The sequence below is a fragment of the Dreissena polymorpha genome, chromosome 1, assembly GCF_020536995.1.
Source record: "Dreissena polymorpha isolate Duluth1 chromosome 1, UMN_Dpol_1.0, whole genome shotgun sequence".
NCBI classification, from domain to species: Eukaryota; Metazoa; Mollusca; class Bivalvia; order Myida; family Dreissenidae; genus Dreissena; species Dreissena polymorpha.
In genome coordinates this window covers 201,057,499-201,075,213 of record NC_068355.1, presented here as the reverse complement: position 1 = coordinate 201,075,213, position 17,715 = coordinate 201,057,499, and the positions used below count along the sequence as shown (strand labels likewise).

The 17,715-nt window shown below is 35.3% G+C and overlaps 1 protein-coding gene across 6 annotated transcripts in view; it reads left to right on the top strand.

Annotated features, from left to right (window-relative positions):
- Nucleotides 1-17,715, top strand: part of LOC127864613 (zinc finger protein 436-like) — a 165,797-nt gene that overhangs the window by 131,745 nt on the left and 16,337 nt on the right. The window contains exon 1 of one of the 6 annotated variants that reach the window (XM_052404403.1): nt 7,706-7,975. The exons of the other annotated variants lie outside the window; for them this stretch is intronic. The gene's annotated coding sequence lies outside the window, so the exon portion shown is untranslated. Of the gene's footprint in view, nt 1-7,705; nt 7,976-17,715 lie in introns of those variants that run through there. 6 annotated transcript variants of the gene reach the window in all.

Sequence of the window (17,715 nt, the reverse complement as noted above, 5' to 3'; positions counted from 1 at the left end):
ATATTTTTTAAATTAAATACTCTTAACATTCTTAATATGAGTTTTTTTCAATATATTTAGAAATATTACTACTTAGAACCATTTTGCTTTAAACAGATAGCATAAAAATACTGTTCTTATATCATTTAATAGTGTTGAAAAGGTCAAATTGACAATTTATCTTATTTTATTCTAAATACTTTTTTTCTGCAATTGTTTGTAATCAAATGTCCCAAAACACTGAATGGATTTTTTTTATATTGTACTGTTTTACAAAAACAATAACGAGATACACTTTGACGAAAGTATAGTAGATGTTGTGTGTACATGTTTCCAACAATCAGTAACATCAGTGATTTTTTTTGCTTTAATTTGTTACAGCCTGTGCCTTTTGAATTGGGAAAATTAGCGCGATAAACCGTGAAATTGGGAAAAATAGCGCGATAAACCATGAAATTGGGAAAAATTAAGCATTATAAATAGGATTATAAGTAACAGAAGTGGTATTGTTTTTAAGTGCATGTTCAGGGAGTTTTCTAGAAAAGGATCGAGTCTGGTCAAATTGTTTTTTTTAATCAATAAAAGTGGCAAGGTTGGGAATGATTTATGGACAAAAATGACTAAATTCAAGTTATATATTTTGTAAGATGTTTAAAAAATGAAGTTGAGACCTAGATTTAAGAAATCATAATTAAGTTATACATGTATGAGACTTCTTTGTAAAAAAAAAAAAAATTTTTTTTTTTTTTTTTTAAGTTGGGCTTTTTTTGGGGAAATTTTGGTCAGAATTTTGGGAAAAAACGTGTTTTTTGCGATTGGGAAGCAGCCGAAATTCGGCTGTAAATTTGAGCAAAAAAAATCACTGAACATGTTAGAAAAAGTGAATTGTATCAACAAACTTGATTGAACCTTAATTTTTTCATTCCTCCTTGAAACACATATTGGAATTCAATGTTGATTTATCCATCATTATGCTATATTCTATCATATTTGTTATATTAATTAATACTTTGGCAGATTTTGGACTTATTTTGTAGGCAGTCATGTCCATTAAACAACGAACGTTATGGAAAAGTTATTTACAACTTTATATTTTTAAAGATTTACAATAATAAGTATTAGCATGGTGTTGTACGTTGTATAATACATAACACACCTAGTATTTTTAGAAGGGCATTGCAACTTAGATAGGTAACTGAACTGTCATAAGGCAATAATTAGCAAATTTACAAAATATTGTAATTTGCACAAATTGACATCATTCAGTTGTTTGATTACATCTCATCAGAATTGTAACCTGCTGATTTACATCCACTGGAACCGATACCAAGCAAATCACATCACACCAGAATAGAAACTAACTGATGATCATCCCTTAGCAGAGTTACCAATCGAATCACATCACACCAAAATGGTTACCTACTGATTCACAATTACCCAGATCAGTTACCAACCAAATCACATCACACCAGAATGGTAACCTATTGATTCACATTTCAGTTACCAACCAAATCACATCACACCAGAATTGTAACCTATGGATTCTCCTTTCACAAACACAGAAAGCAACCCAATCACATCACACCAGAATGGTTACCTTCTGATTCACATTTCACCATCTCAGTTACCAACCGAATCTAATCACACCAGAATGGTTACCTACGGATTCTCATTTTACCAACACAGTAAGCAACCAAATCACATCACACCAGAATGGTTACCTATTGATTCACATTTCACCATCTCAATTACCAACCGAAAAACATCACACCAGAATGGTTACCTACTGATTCACATGTCACCAACTCAGTAAGCAACCAAATCACATCACACCAGAATGGTTACCTAAGGATTCACATTTCACAATCTCAGTAACCAACCTAATCACATCACACTAGAATGGTAACCTACGGATTCTCATTTCACCAACACAGTAAGCAACCTTATCACATCACACCAGAATGGTAACCTACAGATTCACATTTCAGCATCTCAGTTACCAACCTAATCACATCACACCAGAATTGTTACCTAAGGATTCACATTTCACCAACACAGTAAGCAACCTAATCACATCTCACCAGAATGGTAACCTACTGATTCACATTTCACCATCTCAGTTACCAACCGAATCACATCACATTTGAATGGTTACCTACTGATTCTCATTTCACAAACACAGAAAGCAACCAAATCACATCATACCAGAATGGTTTACTAGTGATCCACAATTCACCATCTCAGTTACCAATAAAATAACATATCACTAGAATGGTAACCAACCACATCACAATTCACCAGCATGGTAATCTTCTAAGTTACATCATAGCAGCAGAGTTATGAGCACAGTTTCCTACAAATTCACATCTTTCCAAAAAAGTTATTAATGGATTGACCAACTTATTCACATCTCACCCCAGTTACAAATTAGTGTTTGTAAATACCACAAAAACAACTAATTTACATTCATGTTTGTTACTATTTATTTATTGAGAAATGTTAATAAATATGTTTCACTGTCTATGCATACAACTAACTAGGTTCTCGGTAATTCTGAACGCATTTTTCACGAGAGAGCGAAATAGAAATATATAAAAGTATCTGACATTTACACAACTTAACATTCTTAACGCAACACACTTTAATGAGTTTATTCTTCGTGGTTTTGTCACAAAATAAATTGTTTTACATTCAGAACTAGGAAGAGGGTGAAACAAAGATCTGACATCGCCTTGAAATTCATACTAAATTCAACTAGCTTTTATGCAATTAAGGTTTCAATTTTTCAATTAGCTTTATAGTTTTAAGTATAGACAGGTATGTATAAAATATAATTTGAAATAGCCATAAAATCCTTATATAAAGGTTGTCAAAAAGTTTATCAAATATGTTATACAACACAAAATAATTAAGGATAATTAAAAAAAATACACAAAATTTAGTCGAAAAAGGTGTAAGTGCATAATTTTATCAATATTTTTTCTTATTTTTTCATCAGTTACATAATATTATCTGTTCAGGAGGTTTTTCAAATACAAATATATTTTTTATTGTAAATATATCTTAATAATTGATAAAAGTGTCATTTAGAATTATCTTAACTTCAAAAACCTGAATGCGAAAGAGCTCTAAGTAGCACTTCACTGCAAATAGAGCCTTTTCGCACTAAAAAAATAATTAAATTTCACTTAGAGCTTTAGGACAAATTTCAATTTTACTTTTTATTTGATTGCCTGGAACTAAGATATTTTAATACATGATGGGCATGGATGTTGCGATGCAAAATATACAAAAAAGTCATTTTGTGAAAAAATGTCACTTAGAGCTGTTTCGCCTTCACCCCTCGATATATATAGTGTATAGTAAAAATCGAGACTTTTCCTTGTGGGACAGATGGCAATATAGAGATTATGCACATCATTTCATTTTGTTCCTACGTCAAGAATTCTGGTTGCTATGGCAACAAATAGACTAGAAATACTGCTGAAAATGGTGGATCCCAGGGTTTTTCAGCACTGTCTGTGCCTCCGGAAAACGGAGGCATTCCTTAAGCAAACGGACCCGATTCCAAACGCATTAACGCAGCACATTCACACAAACCAAACAACTTACCTGATGCTTACCTGCATTGAAGGTCAAGACCTGAATGAAAAAACATTGGAGGAGCTGTGTGATGCTTTCAAAAACAGAAAGCAGAAAAAATTCTATTTCGTCTAAAGAATTTCTGTCGTTCTTAAATGAGATATGTTGCACACGCGCAAAGCAGTTTTTGTTGCGAGCGCTTCCGACGAAGCAGGTAAAAATTGTGAGTGTAAAATTCGATCGTAGATCGAAAAATACGTAATAAATACAAAAAACACTATTGCAGATGGAGTTTGCACATATTAATTTACATATTAACGCCGATGAACGTACAAAATAGTGCATTTTGTGACAAATAAACATACAAAATCGTATCAACACGTGGTGTTGAAAATACAAAATGGCCGACGCCATTACAAAATCGGCTGTGGAGGCACAGCCTGGAGAGAAATGTGACAAAAAGGCGAAAGGAAAGCAGCCTGTGGACAAAGCAAATGAGTCTAACTCTTCCGAAGTTCAGGTTTTAGAAATTTTGATGACGTTGCAAGGTACTTTAGAGAGACAGTCCTCAAAGTTGAACGAGTTCAACGAGAGATTAAATAACATGGAACAGACTCAACAGTACGAGGAATACTGTGATGAATATGAAATGGATTGTGAGGATCAATCATATATGATGGTAACAGAGGGTGACGGCCCTTCTGGATCGGAAAATGACACTTCAAAAGGATCGAATTCAGGCGATCCTGACCGTAACAATAATAATACCACTTCTGAAAGTCGGTTTCAGACAATGTCAAAACGATTCAAAGCGCATGAGGAATGCTCAGTCAATGTTGATGGAGTTCTTGCTCAAAACATAAATGAACTTTTCGTTAAGGGCATTGATGATGGCCGATACGCGGAATTGACAAAGGACGAGATAAATGCCCGCCCTGAAAATTGTGCTGGCCTTGTTGTGGTGAAGTTGAATCAAATGATATGGGATGCAATATCCCCTATGGCCAGAACACGAGACAAGAAGATGCAAAATATTGAAACGTCCGTGATAAAATCAGCTGTGATCCTCACAAAAGTATATATAGTCAACAAATTAGCAAGCATCGAAAAGGAAAGAAATGACATATTTGGCACAATAATTGACGAGTGTAATGACTCATTGGCTTTACTTGGTCACGCTAACAGACAGATAAATTTGACACGGAAAGATTTTTTGAGGCCTGAACTGAATGCTGAGTACAGTCACCTGTGTAAGCACAGTAGACCTGTGACATCATATCTATTTGGTGACGATGTCTCTAAATCTGCCAGAGAATTGGAAGATTCTGCAAAAATCACCAACAAAATGTTTACATCTGGTAGACCATACAGAGGTGGATTTATGCGCAGAAGAGCCGGACGTGTTCCACGTTACGGTTTTAGAGGTGGCAGAGGACGTGCTTCCCGTGGAAGAGGTCAATTTTACTTTGACACACAAACAAGCGCAGAGTAAAAAAACTTCGCTCCCAGGGGGTCATCCAGGGGAGTAGCCAGGCAATGATCAATGTAAGTACATGTGTTGTTGCTGGTAGATTAAAAAATTATGTTTCAGAATGGCGCAAATTGACTGATGACCCACAGATTATTGATATTGTTGAAAATTGCCATTTTGATATTAAAACAGAAATGTTATCAGAATTGTTCCATCAGAACTATCAATACAAATTTAATGAAAGAGAAAATCTTGCTGTCAACAATGAAATAAATAAATTGCTTCATCTAGGGGTTTTGAAAAAAGTTGAGCCAGAAAATGGCCAAATTTTATCACCAATTTTTCTACACCCAAGAAAAATGACGAATATAGAATGATATTGAATTTAAAGAAATTAAATACAGTAAGCAGATTCCATATAAACATTTTAAAATGGATACCTTTGAAAAGGCTTTGACCTTGATAAATCCTGGTACTTTTATGGCATTAGTTGATTTGCATCATGCATATTATTCAGTGACAATTGCTGAGGAACAGCAAAAATACTTTTGTTTCCAATGGAACAACAATATATATCAATATACATGTACATGTCTATCCAATGGCATATCCGAAGGCCCTAGATTGTTCACAAAACTTCTTAAACCAGTATATGCTCAATTACGAAACATGTAAACTCAGGATTCATACAATGTAGATGATAGCTTACTATGTGGTGATACACAAGATGAGTGTAAGAAAAATGTATCAGATACTGTTAATCTTATGTCAAAGGTGGGTTTCATAATAAATGAAGAAAAATCTGTGTTTGAGCCATCTACAAAGATTGTTTTCCTAGGTAATATCATTGATTCATTATCAATGACTGTTACATTGACAGAGGAAAGACACAATAATATTATAAAAGCATGTAAAGAATTAGTATATCTTTCACAAACAACTATTAGACAAGTTGCAAAAGTCATTGGATTAATGGTTGCCAGTTTTTCAGCTGTTGAATATGGCAAGTTGCATTATAGAAGCTTAGAAAAAGCCAAAATACTATCACTGAAACAAAACCAGGGTAATTACAATGCTTTAATGTTCATATCAGAGTGTATGAAACAGGATATAATGTGGTGGATACAGGAATTACATAAACAAAAACGAACAATCTTAAGAGAAAATTCAGATATAAGGCTCTATACTCTAGAAGGCTGGGGTGCAGTTTGCGAAGGTGTACATATTGGTGGTAGATGGTCAGACACAGAAAGGCAATTTCACATAAACAGCCTGGAGTTAAAAGCAATCCTGTTCGGTTTGAAGTCGTTAACAATGCAATTTAAAGATAAAAGTGTTAAAGTTTTTTCTGATAATTCCACAGCAGTAAGCTACATCACCAATATGGGTGGTATTAAATCTGAAGAATGCAATTTAATAGCTGTTCAAATTTGAAATTGGTGTATAGAAAACAACATATGGTTAACATGTTCCCATGTTGCAGGGTCATTAAATTGTGAAGCAGACAAAGCTTCCAGAAGTTTTAATGATAAATTGGAATGGAAATTACATTCCAAAATTTTTGCAAATATATGTAATATATGGGGACAACCAGACATTGACCTGTTCGCAACCAGGTTAAATGCTCAAACATCCTGTTACTGTTCCTGGAAACCTGACCCAGAAACAAAATTCATAGATGCATTTTCTTGTAATTGGAACACATGGAATTGTGTTTATTTATTCCCTCCTTTCAGTTTGTTGGGAAGATGCATCCAGAAAGTCAGACAGGATCAGGCAACAGGCATTGTGATGGCACTGTTATGGCCAACTCAGACGTGGTTCCCACGGTTGATGGAAATTTTGGTGGATATACCAATTATAATCCTGAAACGGGGCAAGCTACTTCAACTTCCATATCAAGACAAGGAACATCCACTGTGGAAAAAACTCAAGCTGATTGTATGCAAAGTGTCCGGGAAAGTTTTAGAAAACAAGGTATTTCAGAACAGTCTACCAACATACTTATGTGTTCCTGGAAAAGAGGAACAAAGAAACAGTACCAGGTATTCATATCAAGATGGTTTTGTTACTGTAGTGAAAGGCAAATCAATAAATTTTCTCCAAATGTGGCACAAGTGATTGAATTTCTAACTGAACAGTTTAACAATGGACTTGGTTATGACAGTTTAAATACAGCCAGAGGTGCATTGTCTTCTCTTGGTATTAATTATGAGGGTTTCAGAATCGGATCACATCCTCTTATAATACGATACATGAAAGGAATTTTCACATTGAAGCCACCTAAACCAACATATACAGCTTTATGAGATGTTCAACCTGTGCTTAAATATTTGAGAAAAATTTCACCAGTAAAACACTTAAAATTAAAGGACTTAACTATGAAGCTTGCAATGCTTGTTGCCTTAACGAATGCTGCACAAGTTCAGTCGTTGCATTTTTTAACTGTTGAAAATATAAAGAAGTTAAGAAATGAATTTGTTGGTCAGTTCTCTAGTTTGTTGAAACAAAACAGGCCTAACTATAATGTTTCATTTATGACTTTAAAGGCCTACCCTCCAGATAGGAGACTATGTGTATTTACCGTTTTAAAAGAGTATTTGTGTCGCACAAAAAGTGTAAGAAACGCCAATGGTTATAAACAGTTGTTTATTAGTTATGTTAAGCCTTACGATGCAGTCAGTAAGGACACCATATCACGATGGATTCGTGTTATCATGACGAGAGCTGGAATCGATGTTCAGGAATTCGGAGCTCATAGTGTAAGGAGTGCAGCAGTGTCTACTGCTCATGCAAATCATGTACCAATATCAACAATTCTTGACAAAGCAGGGTGGTCAAATGAAAGAACTTTTGCAAAGTTCTATTGTAAGAAGATACAAAGCACAGATAAATTTCAAGATGGTGTCTTGGGATAAAGAATGCTTATTAATAGGAAACAAGGTATGCCGTTGTTTATCACATTGTTGCTTTGAAATCTCATTTAAGAACGACAGAAATTCTTTAGACGAAATAGAATTTAAAAATTAAACGAGACTTACCTTGGTTAAGTTGACGTTTAATTTCAATTCTATGAGTTATAGAATTGATGGAGGGCTTAAATCCACCCACCCTCCCTGCAAACCAACTTCAAGGAAGTTTCAAATATGAAAATTTGACGATATTGTTCAAAACATTACTTTCATTTTTAACTGGTAATATATTATAATAATGTGAGAAACATTGGGTTTTGAAAACTGCTTTGCGCATGCGCAACATATCTCATTTAAGCCCTCCATCAATTCTATAACTCATAGAATTGAAATTAAACGTCAACTTAACCAAGGTAAGTCTCGTTTAATTTTTAAATTATGCTGTAACTTGCAGGGGTTTTTCTGCCTACTTTGGGAAAAGGAGTCTGACCAAATTTGGAATTTTTTATCGACAAAATTGCCCATTTTGGGAATTTTTGTTTCGTGAAATGGCTCATTTTGGGGAAAAAAAAGAGAATTAATCATGCTTAAATAAGTCTGTGGTTTAACAATTTTCTTTATACATGTATAAACACATGCAAATCAAACACTGCCCAAACACAAGTCAGGGTTTTTTTTCCACTTTTTGGGAAGATAGCCCATGGCTTTGGAATTGGGAATTTTATCGGCATTTTCATGAAATTGGGAAAATAATTTCATTAGCCTTTTTTTCCACATGAAAAGTCCACTGATTAGGGAAATACTAAATTTGATATAACTCTTTATAATCATTTAAATTAAAAGAACAAAATCATATAATACTTTGTTAGATGTAATTGAATTGATATTGAGATAAAATATGCATTAGACTTCTTTCTAAAAAAAAAAAAAAATTTAAAAAAAAAATTATTTTTTTTTTTTTTTTTTTTTTTGGAAATTGGGAATTTTTTGCCACATTTTGGGAAAAAAGTATACTTTTTGGGATTGGGAACATAGCCGAATTTCGGCTATAAAATCGGGCCAAAAAAAACCCTGCAAGTTACAGCAACATTTTTGTCCAAGCTAAAATAGAGCCATGGGTATTTCATTTCATACTTAAATGTATTAAATGACGATTGAACTACAACTTTCTTACAAGGCTCTGAGCATTCAGTTGCCGATTTTGTGATTGACGGCCCTGGCATTACTTCTGTTGCTGTTACATTTTGCTGCGTATTGTCCGAGCCTGTCTGTTCAGGGTTACTCGCGGCAGTAATTTCGGAAGATTCTGAGCGTTTCGAAAACATCGTTGATATCGTTACACATCCTTTAGCGTCTATTTTTTGTGTTTTTTTAATGTAATATTTACTATTGTGCGAAGCCATGATTGAAAATATGCGTCTACAGATATGGTATAGAATGTGTATTGTGCGGCTCAATATACTCTTGTATAATGCGGAACAGAGTCTATCGCTGAGAGTAAATGCATCCGGCAAATACACCAAAAAATCTGTGTCACTTAAGGCTTTATTACGTCGCGAATGAAGGGAAGTCACTCTTTCGATAAAAATTATGTTTACTTTTTACGATTTTGGAAGATTTTATTTTTTGGAATTGGGAAAAATGCAATCAAAATTCGATTGGGAACGGGTCCGTTTGTTTTGGGAATGCCTCCGTTTCCTTGAGGCGCAGACAGTGCTGAAAAACCCCTGACTTGTGTGACTAACCAGTGTTTGTTTTGGTAAAAAATATCTGTTATAAGTTTTTTACTGTACAGTTCTTATCTCAGAGTGTAACTGTAACTAGAAAACCAAATTGCAGGACTTGAATAAACGTCAAACATGCCCAATATAACATGTGTTTTTATAAAGAAGACAAAATAACAAATACAAACAAATTTATTTGTTAAACCACTGACTTATTTAAGCATGATAAATTCCCAATATTTTCCCAAAATGAGCTGTTTCATCGAAGCAAAAATTCCCAAAATGGACAATTTTGTCGATAAAAAATTCCCAATTTGGTCAGACTCCTTTTCCCAAAATAGGCAGAAAAACCCTATGACGCACGAATATGGAAAATAGACGCATAGTTTTGAAATATGTGCGTCCACTCGGACGCATTGCGGAAACGAATCCGTTAACACATACGCAAATCATCTTGGGTATGAGTCAAATGTGTAGCGATGAACGCTGAGGTTAACCGAATGAGGCTTGAAGACTGCAGCAAGTCTTTTAGGGAATAATCTAGAATTTACTATCTATGGGTCCCTGAACTCGCAGATTTTAGACCAATGAGTCCCAGGCCAAAATTAATGAGTCCACCATGAAAAAGAATGTGTCCCAAATTTTGAAAGATACCAAGTAGTGAACAAAAATGAGTCTAAATCACACTAGCTCAATAACTATATTTTGGCATTCAACTTACTTGTAATAATCTCAAAAACATGTTGAAACCAAAAAAGCAAATTCAGGTTTATCACTATCTTGTTTGCCTTCACATAGGCTATAACATTATCTGTTACATGAATGTAACCTGTTACAACATTTCAACTTGATTCAAATCGATGATAATATTATTGTTAACATCCGAATTGCGAGCTTGATAATATTATTGTTAACGTCCGAATTGCGAGCTGTTGACCTACCGGTATTAAAGTTTAGAGTTGTTTGTTTTGGATTTAGCTTCAACACCTTATTTTGGAGGCATTTTTTCTGTATTATTTATGACTAAGTTACCAAAAGTTAAAGCAGATTTTCATCATGGGACTCTAACAAATATCACAACACACTATCGTGATTCGCGTATGCGTTAACGGATTCGTTTCAGCAATGCGTCTGAGTGGACGCACATATTTCAAAACTATGCGTCTATTTCAATATTTGTGTGTCATATACGCGGGACGCGCATGTAGATTATTCCCTGGTCTTTTGATTGGCTCTAGTCGAGCCGCTGCTGTATAATATGAACCAATTAGAATCGACCTTTTAAATAGAGTGTTTTATGATATTTTCTGGAGTCCCCGGATGAAGGCCTGCTTTAACTTTTGTAACTTAGTCATAAATAATACAGAAATAATGCCTGCGAAATAAGGTGTTGAAGCTAGATCCAAAACAAACAACTCTAAACTTTAATAACGTTTTTTCAACGGCTCGCAATTTGGATGTTAACAATATTATTAGGCTCGCAATTCGGATGTTAACAATAATATTATCATTGACTTGAATCAAGTTGAAATTATGTAACAGGTTACATTCATGTAACAGACACTTATAGCCTATGTGAAGGCAAACAAGTTGGTGATAACCCTGAATTTGTTTTTTGATTTCAAAATTCACTGTTTTAAGAGATTATTAAAAGTTTAATACAAAATGTAGTTATTGAGCTAGTGTCACTTAAATTTTCTTCACTACTTGGTATCTTTCAAAATTTGGGACACTTTTTCGCAGATGACCCCTTTTGATTTTCAGGTCACTAGGTCAAAGGTCAAGGTCACAGTGACCCGAAATAGTAAAATGGTTTCCGGATGATAACTCAAGAACGCTTATGCCTAGGATCATGAAACTTCATAGGTACATTGATCATGACTCGCAGATGACCCCTAATGATTTTCAGGTCACTAGGTCAAAGGTCAAGGTCACAGTGACTCAACTTGGAAAAATGGCTCCCAGATGATTACTTAAGAAGGCTTACGCCTAGGATCTTGAAACTTCATAGGTACATTGATCATGACTCGCAGATGACCCCTATTGATTTTCAGGTCACTAGGTCAAAGGTCAAGGTCATAGTGCCAAAAAACGTATTCACACAATGGCTGCCACTACAACTGACAGCCCATATGGGGGGCATGCATGTTTTACAAACAGCCCTTGTTTTTTTTAAATGAAATACATTAACAAAATGTTATTCAGTTTAAGACATGTTTTATACATTAACAAATTGAAAGTGATTACATACCCAGTGAATACATTAAAACATTTTCAATAAATTGACAATATTTACAATATTAAGAACTGTTCAAAAGAAACGTCAAAAGATATATTTCATTTTAAGATTTGTAATACTTGTTTATATGCTACATTAACACTATCAAAAGTGAATACATAAATATATTTCAAAATGTTTCTATACATATTTTCACAAGTACCGGTACACAAACATGTACACAAAACACAACAACACATACTTTGGTAATCACTTACATTTGTAAGGCATATATGTTGCGAATTGATCGTTTGCCGGTCACTTCAAGCATAGGATATAGGATATATATATATGCTATAATAGAAACTAATAAAAAAATAATACTATGGGCTTCCCTCCTGTGGCTTCAAGCACAAGCTTTCTTAAAGTAAATTACAATGTACCAACATCATTTTATTATATCTTTATTGGATAAATTGTTTTATTGTTCATTCATTCTTTAAAATTATGTTTAAATGTTATTAATACACATGATGCATACAATAAAAACAACAACACTTTGATATTTGATGTTTGATATTTATTGAACATTATGAACTATGCACACATATTTGATAACAATAAATCATTTCAATTTTAATTATTATGCCCCCCCTTCGAAGAAGAGGGGGTATATTGTTTTTCACATGTCGGTAGTCCGTATGTCCGTCCACCAGATGGTTTCCGGATGATAACTCAAGAACACTCATGCCTAGGATCATGAAACTTCATAGGTACATTGACCAGGACTCGCAGATGACCCATTTTGATTTTGAGTTCACTAGGTCAAAGGTCAAGGTCACGGTGACCTGAAATAGTAAAATGGTTTCCGGATGATAACTCAAGAACGCTTATGCCTAGGATCATGAAACTTCATACAGTGATTTTTTTCACCCAATCGGGAACGGGTCCGGTACCCATGCCATTGGGATTTTTTCCCGCCGTGAAATCGCCAAATTGGGAAAAAAACGAGTCGGGAAATCTTCCAATTGGGAAAAATCTAGTTGTGAATTGTACCAATTGAAGAATGGTATTTTAATGACTTTGTTTAACTTTTGTCAGCTTTAAATGACACAGGAAAGCAACATTAACTGTTATTCACAGTCTTTCACTAACAACAACATGCTATCGGAACACAGATGGTGTTGAAATCAGTTATATTATTTTACCTTTTTAAATTGCTGAATACAAGATGTGCATTATGAATCCTGCTGATTCAATTCTCTTTATTGTAAGTTAAATCAACAATCAACTATAAAGAAAACAACACAATAAACAACCCTCTTACAGCACTCAAGTGTTCATGAAAGTGCTTACAGTGTTTTTTTCGTAAAAAATCAGGGCGGGTATTCGGCTCCATTCCCAATGGAAAAAAAGAATATATTTTTACCAAATGGGACTCAAAAATTCCCAATTGAGGATTAAAATTTTTTTTTTTCTGGAAATTGGCACGGGTCCAGTTCATTTTGGGAACCGGTCCGTAGGTCATTGGGAACGGGTCCGTTTATCGGACCTGTCCAAAGAAGGAAAAAAAACACTGTTCATAGGTACATTGATCATGACTCGCAGATGACCCCTATTGATTTTCAGGTCACTAGGTCAAAGGTCAAGGTCACGGTGACCCTAAATAGTAAAATGGTTTCCGGATGATAACTCAAGAACGCTTATGCCTAGGATCATGAAACTTCATAGGTACATTGATCATGACTCGCAGATGACCCCTATTGATTTTCAGGTCACTAGGTTAAAAGGTCAAGGTCACGGTGACCCGAAATAGTAAAATGGTTTCCGGATTATAACTCAAGAATGCTTAGGCCTAGGATCTTGAAACTTCATAGGTACATTGATCATGACTCGCAGATGACCCCTATTGATTTTCAGGTCACGTGGTCAAAGGTCAAGGTCACGGTGACCCGAAATAGTAAAATGGTTTCTGGATGATAACTCACTAAGGCTTATGCCTAGGATCATGAAACTTCATAGGTACATTGATCAAGACTGGCAGATGACCCCTTTTGATTTTCAGGTCACTAGGTCAAAGGTCAAGGTCACGGTGACTCAACTTAGAAAAATGGTTTCCGGATGATAACTCAAGAACGATTACGCCTAGGATCATGAAACTTCATAGGTACATTGATCATGACTCGCAGATGACCCCTAGTGACTTTCAGGTCGCTAGGTCAAAGGTCAAGGTCACGGTGACTTGACACAGTAAAATGGTTTACGGATGATAACTCAAGAAAGCTTACGCCTAGGATCATGAAACTTCATAGGTACATTGATCATGACTCGCAGGTGACCCCTATTGATTTTCAGGTCACTAGGTTAAAGGTCAAGGTCACAGTGCCAAAAAATGTATTCACACAAAGGCTGCCACTACAACTGACAGCCCATATGGGGGGCATGCATGTTTTACAAACAGCCCTTGTTTAGAATTATAACAGTGTTGAAATTTACTGCATTAATACATGTATACATCCCATAATGATTCACACCTATACGGAATTATTCACACCTATCCGCCTATATATTATCAGGGGACGAAATGTCGACCTCTTTTGAACACAAATATCAGTGGCACGAACTGGTAGTGGCACGAAACGTCCATAAACCGGTGTAACAGGCCATTTTTTCCCCCCTGGCCACTTTTTCCCCGGGGAAAAAAGGCACTAGTCCATTTTTTCCCCGGGGAAAAAGTGGCCTAGGCCAATTCTTCCCCCCCTAGTCCAATTCTTCCCCCCCTGATTTTTCATTTAATATATCTTTCCGTCTACACCTTTCGTCCAGTTTTTCCCCCCTGGCCAGTTTTTCCCCCCTAACATGTAAAAGTAGTTTTAATATCAGAGTTTGATTGAGAGTTGCTAAAACTGCCTCCACACCCTTATCTTTTATTTTACTTATCTTTTACATTTATATTTCACTTTTCTTCCAGTTTTTCTCCCCTGGCCAGTTTTTCCCCCCTACCATGTACAAGTAGTTTTAACAACAGTATTTGATCGAGAGTTGCTAAAACTGCCTCCACCCCCTTATCTTTTATCTTTCTTATCTTTTACATTTATTCTTCACTTTTCGGACAGTTTTTCCCCCCATGGCAAGTTTTTCCCCCTTAACATGTAAAAGTAGTTTTAACAACAGAATTTGATTGAGAGTTGCTTAAACTGCCTCAACCCCCTTATCTTTTATTTTACTTCTATTTTACATTTTTTCTTCACCTTTCTGCAAATCCCCCCCCCCCCCCCCTGAAAATTGGTAAGAATGTTCATCTCAATGAAATCTGGGTTAAGTTAGGGAAAGTGGGTCATGTGTGTTCCAAAACTAGGTCACCAGACCAAATCACAGAAACGGTTAGTTAACACTTCAGAGGTCACTTTTCATACCAATCTTCATGAAAATTGGTCAGAACCTTCATCTCAATGAAATCTAGGTTGAGTTTGAAAGTAGGTTATAGGTAGTCAAAAACTAGGTCATTAGGTCAAATTATAGAAAACTTTCGTTAACTCTCTAGATGTCATATTTTCTTCCTGATCTTCATGAAAATGGGTGACAATGTCCATCTCTATCAAATCATTACCTGAGTTTGGAAGTTGGTCATGTGCAGGCAAAAGCTAGGTTACAACTAAGTCAAATTATACAAAATGTTTGTTTGCAATCTAGAAGGAGTTTCAGGTGAGCGATACAGGACCCTCTTGTTCATTCACTTTTAGGCCATTTTTCCCCCTTGGCCAGTTTTTCCCCCCTACCATTTGGTTTCGTTCCAAAGACCACTTTTACACTTAATTTTATCTTTTGACAATTACTTTGGGGGGGGAGGGGGGAATTGGCCGAGGGGAGAAAAATGGCCAAGAGTCATGTTGCTATTAATTCTTTAAGTAGGGGGAGGGGGAAATTGGCGAAGGGAAGAAAAAAAATTAAGAGTCATGTTGCTATTAATTCTTAGGAAGGGAGGAGGGAAAGATTGGCCGAGGGGCGAAAAAAGTGCCAAGAGTCATGTTGCAATTAATTCTTTAAGTAGGGGGAAAATTTGGCCAAGGGGGGGAAAGATTGGCATGGGCCATTTTTTCCCTGGGGGAAAAAACGGCCTAGGCCAATCTTTCCCCGGGGAAAAAATGGCCTAGGCCAATTTTTCCCCGGGGAAAAACTGGCCGGGGGAAAAAATGGACCGCTACACCGGGAAGACAAGCCGAGGAGCACACAAGTCAAAATCATGAAATTTACTGCCATCTACCATTAACATACTTTATAAAATAATTTGATTTCAGATCAAATCAGAACGCTGAAACTCTGTAAAAAGAGTATAATGGTGTTACATGATAAAATTATTGAAATCTAATGGCTTTCTTAAAAAATGCACTATTTTCCAAAAAAAATAAATGAACTCAATCTACTATTTTTTAATGGAAACCATTTTGGCATTTTTATTGAAGAAGTCAGTTGCAATTACGGCTGTAACGAATACACTAGGAGACGAATACGATACGTATCACGAATACAGGGTGGGGAATACAAATATTTATTCACGAATATGAATTCCAATGAACAAAAGTAATACTTAAAACTTGACATGACATTATATAGTATGAAACTATGAGTATTTGTCAATTTGATTAATTGAGTATAATTGCATACTGAAAATATGCAATACAACACTTTGAAATAACAAAACAATGATCAGAACTGCTTCAACTTTTAACACAGTTTAAAACAAACATTACTAGTACCAATAAAATCCTTGAGTAGAACAATTAAGGAATTTGACATGCCAGGTTCCATGTTTGTTGGCAAGTTGCACAATCATTGTCGTAAAGATAAACAATAAAGAAATTCCATCTGCTAATCCTTTGTGCGTATGTTTGAGCATCAAATCACTCATATTAACCTAAATAAACATTAAACAACCATCGAAAGATTTTCAATTCAATGTCGTAAATATTTAACCAGTGTCCACCATTTTTGTTGATAATATCACTTTGTAACATAGTGAGCGGGGTAAACATGATGAAATTTCATGAAAAACACCGGAATAAGGAGAAGAACATTGAAATATAGGGGTTTATTGTATGAACCTTCATTTGTAAGGTAATATACGATGATTAAACTTTCAAACTCGAAACCATGTTGTTTGTATTCGTCAAATATTCGGTAAGGGTGGTGGCGACTAACGAATACAATTTGTCCACAGCCGTATTCGAGTATTTTGAATATTCGAATGTATCGTTACAGCCCTAGTTGCAATTAGGTCTGGTCAGTCTCACTTCATAAGATACAATGTAGCTATCAGTGTTGTTTTTTGTTTAACGTCTGTAAACGGCTCCATTCCCAATAGAAAAAAGTATACATTGTTAGCTCACCTGTCACAAAGTGACGTGGTGAGCTTATGTGACAGTGTTATGTCCGGCGTCCGTTATGCGTGTGTGCGTGCATCCGTCAACAATTTGTTTGTGTAGACAGTAGAAGTCACAGTTTTCATCCAATCTTTATGAAATTTGGTCAGAATGTTTATTTTGATGAAATCTGGGTTGGGATTGTATATTAATTTGGGTCATCTGGGGTCAAAAACTAGGTCACTAGGTCAAATAATAGAAAGGTCACTAGGTCAAATAATAGAAAAACCTTGTGTAGACAATAGAGGTCACAGTTTTCATCCAATCTTCATGAAATTTGGTCAGATTGTTTATCTTGATGAAATCTGGGTTGGGATTGTATTTAGGTCATCTGGGGTCAAAAACTAGGTCACTTGGTCAAATAATAGAAAAACCTTGTGTAGACAATAGAGGTCACAGTTTTCATCCA